This window comes from Akebia trifoliata, chromosome 14, assembly GCF_017979445.1.
Source record: "Akebia trifoliata isolate Shusen 1 chromosome 14, ASM1797944v1, whole genome shotgun sequence".
NCBI classification, from domain to species: Eukaryota; Viridiplantae; Streptophyta; class Magnoliopsida; order Ranunculales; family Lardizabalaceae; genus Akebia; species Akebia trifoliata.
In genome coordinates this window covers 31,018,419-31,028,444 of record NC_141388.1, presented here as the reverse complement: position 1 = coordinate 31,028,444, position 10,026 = coordinate 31,018,419, and positions in this window count along the sequence as shown.

Here is a 10,026-nt window from a genome sequence, read left to right as displayed (position 1 = left end):
TCCTATTTCAAAAAATTTAAAGTATTGATTAAAAATCAAAATGGGAAAAACATTAAGTGTTTGAGCACTGATAATTGAACAGAATATATCTTGAATGAATTCAAGGACTATTGTAGTGAGCATGGTATTGAGAAGCAGTACACAGTTATTGCTACACCACAACAAAATGAAGTGGCAAAACGTATGAATCATACGCTTATGGATCATGTTAGATGTATGTTAATTTCAGTTGGGATGGATCAATGATTTTGGGCTGAAGTTCTTCATACTATGTATTATTTGGTTAACCGTTATCCTAATATGCCGTGTGACTACAAAATTCTAGAGGAGGTATGGTCTAAAAAATCTATTAATTATTCATTCCTACGTACATTTGGTTGTAATATTTATTCGTGGATTCCTAAAGAACATGGGACTAGATTGGACGTAAGGTCCAAAAAGGGTTTTTTTTTTTCTTTTTTCTTTTTTTCTTTTTTTTCTTTTTTTTTTTTTTTTTGTTGTGAAGATAAAGGGATACAAATTGTGAGATCTGTAGACACCTCATTCTGTGCCCACCTGATCCAACAACCCATCACCCGGTTGTCGTGGATCCCTAATGATGAGCGTAGAATACATGCAAAGAGCCGAAAGCTTTTGAGAAGTCATTTTCTCAAATCTCTTCCCAGTCCTTAGAATTTCCATTGTTTTTACTCTATTCTCTCTTCTCGAAATGTTTAGCTTAGAAATTACATACACTTAGGATCGTTGTCATTTTACACTCGATTTATAAAGTATGCATGTTCAAAAATGGTATGCATTTCGATGACCTAGAGAACTCATAATGCTAGAAAAATAAAACCTTAAAACTTAAAAATAATCATATTATGACCAAATAAAACTTCTCACCAAAATTCAGACAAAATGATGAAAATACCCCTTGTGAGTCTCTCATCTTTGAAACATCCCAAAAGTAGTGTCATTATTCTCGAAATGATCTTTCAAATCTAATGAGACGAAAATCAATGAAAATGGAGAAATTTACGAAGAATTACAAAAATAATCAAAATACCCTTAACCTTTGACTCTTACTTAGAAATCTCGATTCTTAGGAAAACGTGACTTTGGGTCTGAAAATAAATCTTATTCACTTAAATCAATGAAATTTAGATACCCCCTATGCTTAAGAAGACCCCAAAATGTTACATGAAATGATAAAAAAGGCATTCACATAAAATGACGATTTTCATGTTACATGAAATGACAGATTTCACAACATAAAATGATAAATTCCTACACGTGGAATGACAACCTTCAATCATATAAGATCATGAAATTTAAATTTTAGAATTTAGAAAATCGAAACTCTAATTTAAATTTTAAGGATCAACCAATCAATCCTTAATTTTTATCAAATCCAAACTTAATAAAACCAATCAAATTTGAACTAATCATTTTTCAATAATTAGAATCAATCAATGTGAAATCGGGATCGATCAAGCCAATCATCAAGGTAAAATCAATCTCGAATCATCCAATAGCATATTGATCATAACCCAATGTGAAATTAATGTTAATTGAACCGATCAAACAAATCAAACTAAATCAACCTTTGGCATAATCATGTCCAAATATCAAAATTCAAATTAACTTAGATTAAAATTAATTTCACTCGAAACACTAATTGATTAAAGATTAAACCAAATGTTTGTGCCGATTACCAATCCAAAGAATTCGAGGCTTTAAGTTAATGGAAAATATATAATTAAAACTTAATTTTAACTAATCAAAAGTGGGGGAGGAGAAATTTAAGATGGTGCAAGTAGAATGGGATCATCACCCCATAAGTTCGGCCAAAGAGGAATGCACGAGATAAATCTTGTCTTGTGCGTCAAGAATAGAAAAAAAAAAAAAAAAAAAGTGAAGAGATTGAGTTTCACTCGACCTCTAAAAAAATGGCAGCCACATTAAGAGGAAATTTCCTCACATAAAATAACGAAAAGAGAGTTCGAGTAGTACTCGAACTCTCTCATTATAAATAAGGGGCAGGGATCGAATCTTAAGAAGAAAAAAAAAAGGAAAGAGGATAGGGAATATAATACGAAACACAAATCAAATCAACAGTCAAGGGTTCCGATGAAAAAATTTGTAATTATTTAGGTTTTCACTTAGTTAGGTCAAGATTTATCATCGAGATTATTTTTAATTAGTTGTTTTTCTTTTAGTTTTAAATTATTTTAGGACTTTATTTTTAGATTTTTTGGACTTATTTTCTTATTTTATTGGCTCATGATCTTAGCATAATATTTAAGGGCAATTTGATAACTTTAGGATGTATTTTATTTAAGTTTATTACGGTTAAAATTTTAAGAGAGAGAAAATTACAAAAATTAGGTATTCTAGTTTTATTAGAACTCTTGGTTGATTTTCTTTACTTATAGATTATATTAAAGTTTATTTATAGAGAGATGAATGGAATAAATAAATTACAGAAGTTTATGTTTTCTTTTGAATGTTGGTGCATTCAATGTGATTGATGTCATAGAAATCATTAGAAGTGATTCCAAGGTGAATTCCATATTTTTGTTTTCATTAATATTCTTCTTATCCTCTATTTTCTTTTGTTTATTTGTAAGAGATTAAGAAACCATCAAGAACCCTCTAATCCTTTCAAGAATTCAACCCTTAAACTTAGTTTTCTTGATTTTTTAAGAATTCTTGATTTCTTAAAGTCTTGGATTCTTGAATCTTGAAACCTCTTTCTTGATTCTTTATTCTTAATTCTTAAAACCTACAAACATCAACCCTTAATCATTTCTACATTCTCTTAATCTTTAATCATTATCCTATAAACTTTAACTATTAACCTTTTTCATCTATCTCGTCATAATTATGAGAAAAATATATATTTTACTTTTGGGTTTATTCTATCCTAGCCCAAATCTTTAACTTATCTTAAATCTTTAATCCTTACCCAAAATCCTAAAAAAAATTCCCTAAAATCCCCATATTTTATTTTCTCCCCTCATCGTCCTATATCAGATTTGGTATCAGAGTCTAGGTTCATAAAACACAAATTAGCAAATTGCATTGATGAAAAATGGACTTAACAAAGATGTTATCAAAGGAGTTGAAATTTATATTGTTAGGATTACGTCGAATACGCCACTCTCAAACATATTTTTGAATTGTTTGTGATTATATTATAAAGAAAAGTAAAGAGCACAGGCAATTACATGATACATGGTATGAAGATTCAAACAACAAAACTTGTGCCTCAAATGCAATCATTTGGATACTTTAAATCAGGGTGCTCAAACAGGGATAATGAAGCAAATGCAACAAAAGTCCATCATTCTAAATTCAAGATGAGTAATGAAGAAATCAATAAAGAAATCTATGAGCCTGATCTAAGCAATAGTGAGATTGAAGAGTGTGAGGCATCATTATTGGATCTTGAAAAATATCATGAAGTAGAAATTACGTCAAAGGAGCTTAAGGAAGATCTTTTGAAGATAACATCTACAGTTTTTATACATGATGCAACTTTTCTATCACTACCTCAAACCGAGTTAATCATCTTACATGGGTACAATAAAGACTTTGCCAAGATAGAAAATTACAATTTAAAGTTAATGGTTCAACACAACATCAAGACATGAGGATGAATCTTTGCCAAAAGGGATTAATTACAAATTATCATAATCATTTTCAAGCACTTTAAAACAGTCAAGGATTCCATTAAAAAATTTGTAATTATTTAGGTTTTCACTAAATTAGGTCTAGATTTATCATTGAGATTATTTTGGATTAGTTTTTTTTTAATTTTGAATTGTTTTAAGACTTTATTTTTATTTTTTGGACTTATTTTTATATTTTATTGGCACATGATCTCAGTATAATATTTAGGTGCAGTTTAATAACTTTAAGATGTGTTTTATTTAAGTTTATTAGGATTAAAAATTTAGTAGTAAAAGCTATGAAAATTAAGTATTTTCATTTTATTAAAACTCGTAGTTGATTTTCTTTATTTATAGATTGTATTAAGATTTATTTATAGAGAGATGAATGGAATAAACATATTACAAAAAAAATTGTTTTCTTTTGAATATTGGTGTATTTAATATAATTAATGCCATGAAAATCATTGGGGTGATTTTAAAGTAAATATCATTTGTTTTTCTTTTCTTTAATCTTCTTCTTCTCATCTATCTTCCTTTGTGTATTCGTGAGAAATTAATAAACCATCGAGAACCATCTAATCCTTCAAGAACCTAACCCATAAATTTTGTTTTCTTTATTTCTCAAGAAATCTTGAATTTTTTATTCTTGATTCTTGATTCTTGAAACTTACAAACCTCAACCCTTATCCATTTTTCCATTATCTTAACCTTTAATCATTATCCTATGAACTTTAACTTTTAATCCCTTCTTTACCTTATAAATATTAACCTTTAGCTCTTTTCATCAATCTCATTGTAATTGTAAAAAAAATATATATATTTTATATTTAGGTTTACCCTATCCTAGCCCAAATCCTTAACCCAATCCCTTAAACCTCCTTATTTTCTTATCTACCTTCATCGTCCTACATCAAAATCACTTACTTCCACTATTCCTCAAGCTACCCTCACACACAAGCCTCCCCATCTCAACTCATTCTTCTCGGCCTCCCCAATAGCTTCACCTTCATCGTTTTGTTCCCACCATTAATGCATCGCAGCAACCCCAACAGATTTTGATCCATCGTCTTCTTCCTCTAACCCACAAACTCCAACAGCCCCCTACTTCATCTTCTACACCTCAACTTCTTATTCTCCTTCTCATCTCAGCCATCCACAACATCTTCATCTTTTTCCTATCTCAGATTCTCCTACATTTACACATCAACTCCCTCACTCACCTTCTTCTACCTTTGGTTCAGCAGCCCAATAGACCTCCTCTTTCACTTTCATTTAGTAGCCCACAAATCCTATTTCTACCTTCGGTCAGCAGCCATTAAACTACCTCCCATCATTTCAATTTAGCAGCCCCAAAAACCCCCTACTGCCTTTATTTTGCATACCCATAGCACCATCCTCTTCACTTCCTTCCTCACGCCCAAACAGCAGCCTCCCATGGCTCCTGTTCAATTCCTCAATTAACGCCCACAACAACTCTCTTTCACTTATTTTTCCTCACTCTGTCACCTTCATTAACGCCTAGCAATTCTCGCATTCGACCATTAACACCCAGCAACTCTCACACTCATCACCTCCTCATCATTTTATATAACACCATTTGCCCCTCATCATCTCAGACATTCTTATTCACTCAAAGAATCACCCACTCGGGTTCAATAACTTTATGCTTCATCATTCAAGGTGGCTTGGTTGACGCTCAAGTACCCTGAAGGGATCCAAGAAGCCCAAAAACTTCATTTCGTCTGGTAAGTTGACTCGTTTGTTTCTTATTATTTGAATTACTTTTTTTCTTTTTTTGTTAACCGAGTCAACTCACTGGATTTTAGCGTAGATAGGTTTTTTTATATAAAATAATAGGATTTTACCTCAAGTCAATTCACCTTCTTTTTTTCTTAGTATGCATGGGGTTTTTTTGGAAAATAATTTTAAAAATAAAACTAGGCAAGTCAACTCACTATTTTTTATTGTCCATAAGGTGGGGTTTTAAATTTTGTTTTAGTAAAATTTAGTTGGATTGGAGCGGTTTAAGTTTGATTTTCAATGATGCAAGTTAATTCTCTAATTTTGATGTCTTGGGTTGATTTAAATGGAATAGTTTTTTTATATAAACATTAGTTGACTCAATTAATTGACTTTCCGCTACCTCTGTTTTCGAAAGGGAAATTTTCACGTAAATTGGCAACTTGATTTTAATGTTACGTGGTTCATTAGAATTCATGAATTGATTTATTTATTGAGTGTGCTAGGTCCTGTTGGAAAAAACCTATTTTTTCGAGATTTTTGTGATTGAGTGGATCTATTTGAGCTACAATTTAAGTGGGTCCCACAATTTATTTGAGGCAGGACCACTTGAAAACTTATTCTTCTCATTGAAAAGAATAATTTCATGTATTTAGTTATCAAAAATCACTTTTGAGTGAATGAGAAATCGACTCCAAACAACTCTTACTAGTCATGGTTTGTTGTATGTGGATTGTAAAACTATTGAGTTTATTAGTGAAACTCTTTAGTCCCACATCAGATAGGAATTAGAAAATTGTCTAGTTCTTCTATAGAACTTCTTATATCACTTAAGTGAATGTGAGAAAAAGACCTGGATAAGCCCACGCACGCGTACAAGGGGTCCATGGGTTCAAGAAGGATTTAATCCATTGGTCTAAAAAATCCTTAATGCGTATACGGGCACACAATTTGTGCGCAGGGGGGGTGCAAATTTTCACAATTTGTCTCTTAATATTCTATAAATATGTCATTTTTCTCTTCTTTATTGTTTTAACGTGCTTGCATTTTGATTTCTCATCTGTATTCTTTGAAAGTACAAACTTAGCGTTCGGTTCGCTAGACGTGTAGATTGTATTCGTTGTATCTTGGGAGAAAATTGTTCATTGATCCGTGGGCACCAAGTTGCGGGAACAAAATTGTCTTAAAGACATTATGTTCAGCGCAAGCCTCAGTTAAACTTTCTTTGGTTCGATTCTCGGGTATCTATAGGATAATAGGTCCTTTATCTCAAATGGGTGCACATTATTAGTTTTTTTTCAAATTTTTTCCCTTTTCTTTAAAGTGCAAAATTCGAGGAAATCATATAATTTCAGTTTCGAAATATAGGCCAATCTAGCATAATGTGATGATGATTAACCCTTGACCTAAGTAGATTTGACTTTGACTTAGGTCTTCTCAATTTGAACTTTGACCTTGACCGTAGTCATCTCTAGTTGACATTAGGGTCACTTTGACCTTTTGACTTTAATCTTCACCTGTTGGCTGTATGATAGTCTTGGATCACAATAGAGAAATATCACTTTGATCGGACGGATTTAGAGCCTAACACCTTACGAAACCCATAACTCGACCCCCCTCCCTTACCCATTTTTCTTAGTCGTAGACTAACCCGATTCCATATTGGAATTATCTATGGTTCATAAACCTTAAACTAGGTGGCAACTCCCAATTTATTCTATTTTTTGTTAAAAAGTTGTCGAGGCGCTTTCAGGATTTTACAGCCCGCAAGATTGTTATTAGTCAAGATGTTGTTTTTAATAAAGAATCATTGTAGAAAGGGAGGGTGCATCAAAACTCAGAAACAATGAAGAATTTTGAAATTGAATCTTCAGATAAAATTCAAAATCTTTTAGAAAATCGATGTAAGGAAATCAACCCGAAATTCTTAACCTGTGAGAAACAAAATAGAGAAAAACACATGTCGAAAAAACAAAAGCAACACACACACAAGACAGTATTTACGTGGTTCGGTAATTTGCCTACGTCCACGGAGTTGCAGGGATTTCACTATTATCAAGAAAAATTACAAAGTGCGGCTCAAGTCCCAAAAACGACAACCAAGACCTTAAAAAATCATAATCACTAAAAAACGGCTTCTATATACTACGCACAGGATTCACAATGGATTACAAAATGGGCCCAAGCCTCCACTCTATGGACTAAGCCTCAAAAAAATTTCCATCAAAATACCACGCAACATTATTCGGGTCAGATCGGGTCGTCAACCGGATCAAACATAACTAGACTCCACAAAGCCCAACAAATCTCCCACTTGGAGACTAGTTCAACCACCAACATCAGTTGCAGTCTTCCAAAACACAATCTCTCATCCTGCAACTCATCCTCCTGTCCTCAAGTTAGAAGACCAACTGAAGCTGCAGACAGCTTCAGCTTCTCAATAGTGACACCCTTAGTCAACATGTCTATCGGGTTCTTAGATCCACAGATCTTCTCAAGTACTACCAACTTATCTTCAACAAGATACCGGATAAAGTGGTATTTTGTTTGTATATGTTTTGACTTTGAATGAAAAACCAAATTTTTAGCAAGAAAATTTACACTCTGGCTGTCATTGCGTAGAATGCCCATCTCCTATTTCTTGCCCAATTCATCTGAGAAACCATGTAGCCAAATCATCTCCTTCCCAGCTTCAATTGCTACAACATACTCACCTTTTGTAGTAGACAAAGTAACAATCTTTTGTAAATTTGAAGCCAAGGATATAGCTGTACCACCCAGAGTAAATACAAACCCGGTAGTACTCTTTCTGCTATCAACATCACTAGCAAAATTAGCATCTAAATAACCCTGCAGTTTCAAACTTGCACCTGTGAAGCAAAGACATGTATCTGATGAACCCCTCAGGTATCTTAGAATCCACTTAACTGCCTCCCAATGCTGCTTTCCAGGCCTACTCATGAATCTGCTCACAACCCCCACTGCATGTGCGATGTCTAGCCTTGTACACTCCATAGCATACATCAAGCTGCCAATAGCTGAGGCATAAGGCACCTTGCTCATATGGTCCCTTTCTTCTTCTGTCTTCAGTGATTGTTCTTTGCTTAGTTTGAAATGACTACCAAAAGGTGTGCTCACTGGTTTAGCTTCATTCATGTTGAACTTGTTGAGAATTTTCTTCACATACTCTGACTGTGAAAGCTTCAATGTACCATTAGCCTTGTCTCTAATGATTCTCATACCACGGATTTGCTTTGCAGATCCCAAATCCTTCATTGCAAACTGTTTTGACAATTGCATTTTCAGATTATTAATCTACTTAATGTTAAACCCTACAATAAGCATATCATCCACATACAACAGTAAAATGATGTAAGAATTGTCAAAAGACTTAACATAACAGCAGTGATCAGCTCACATCTCTTGAACCCAATTCTATGCATAAAGCTATCAAATTTCTTGTACCACTATCTAGGAGCTTGTTTTAGGCCATGCAAGCTCTTTCTCATTTTGCAGACTAGATTCTCTTGTCCCTGAACAATGAACCCTTCTGGCTGAATCATGTAAATGTCTTCATCTAATTCACCATGAAGAAATGCCATCTTCACATCTAACTACTCAAGACGTAAGTTTTCTGTAGCCACCATTCCTAACATTAGTCTAATTGTTAACATCTTCACAACTGGAGAAAATATTTCTATGTAATCAATGCCCTCTTTCTGCTAGAACCCTTCAACAACTAATCTGGCCTTGTAACATTTGCTACCATCATGCTCATTCTTTATTCTGTATACTCACTTGTTATGCAAAGCCTTTTTTCCTACTGGCAATTCAGTCAGTTCCCATGTCTGATTCCCCAACAAGGAATCCATCTCATCCTTCATGGTTAAGTCCCATTTGCTTGAATTCTCATCTTGCAAGGCTTCATCATAACATTCTGGCTCACCACCATCAGTCAGTAGGAGATAATTTAGAGCGGATAAATAACGTTGTGGAGGTCTAATGGTCCTGGAAAATCTGCGAACTTCAGCTACAGGTGTACTCTGATCTACCTACGAATCTATATTCTCCTTATCTTCTCCACCCATTTTTTGAACAGTATTTTCAATCAAGTCATCTAAGTTGACAAACTCAGATTTATTTTGATTTATCTCTATAACATCTGGCATTACAGTTGACCCGTCCTTATACATAACCTATTCATTAAATATCACATTTCTACTTCTGATGATTTCCCTATTTTGTTCATCCCAAAACCTATAGCCAAATTTCTCATCACCATAGCCAATGAAAAAACATATTTTAGACTTTGCATCAAGTTTACTACGAGCATCAGAATCAATATAAATATAAGAGAAACAACCAAAAACTTTTAAATGGGAAAACTTTACTTCTTTACCGCTCCAAACCTCCTCAGGAAGTCTGAACTCCATGGGAACTGATGGTCCTCGGTTTATCAGCTAAGCTGCAATGCTAACAGCATCAGCCCAGAAAGTTTTTGGTAGTCTAGCATGCAACCTCATACTCCTAGCACGCTCATTGAGAGTTCTGTTCATGCGCTCAGCCACACCATTTTGCTGTGGTGTCCCAGGAATGGTCTTTTCCATCCTAATTCCCTATGCAGCAC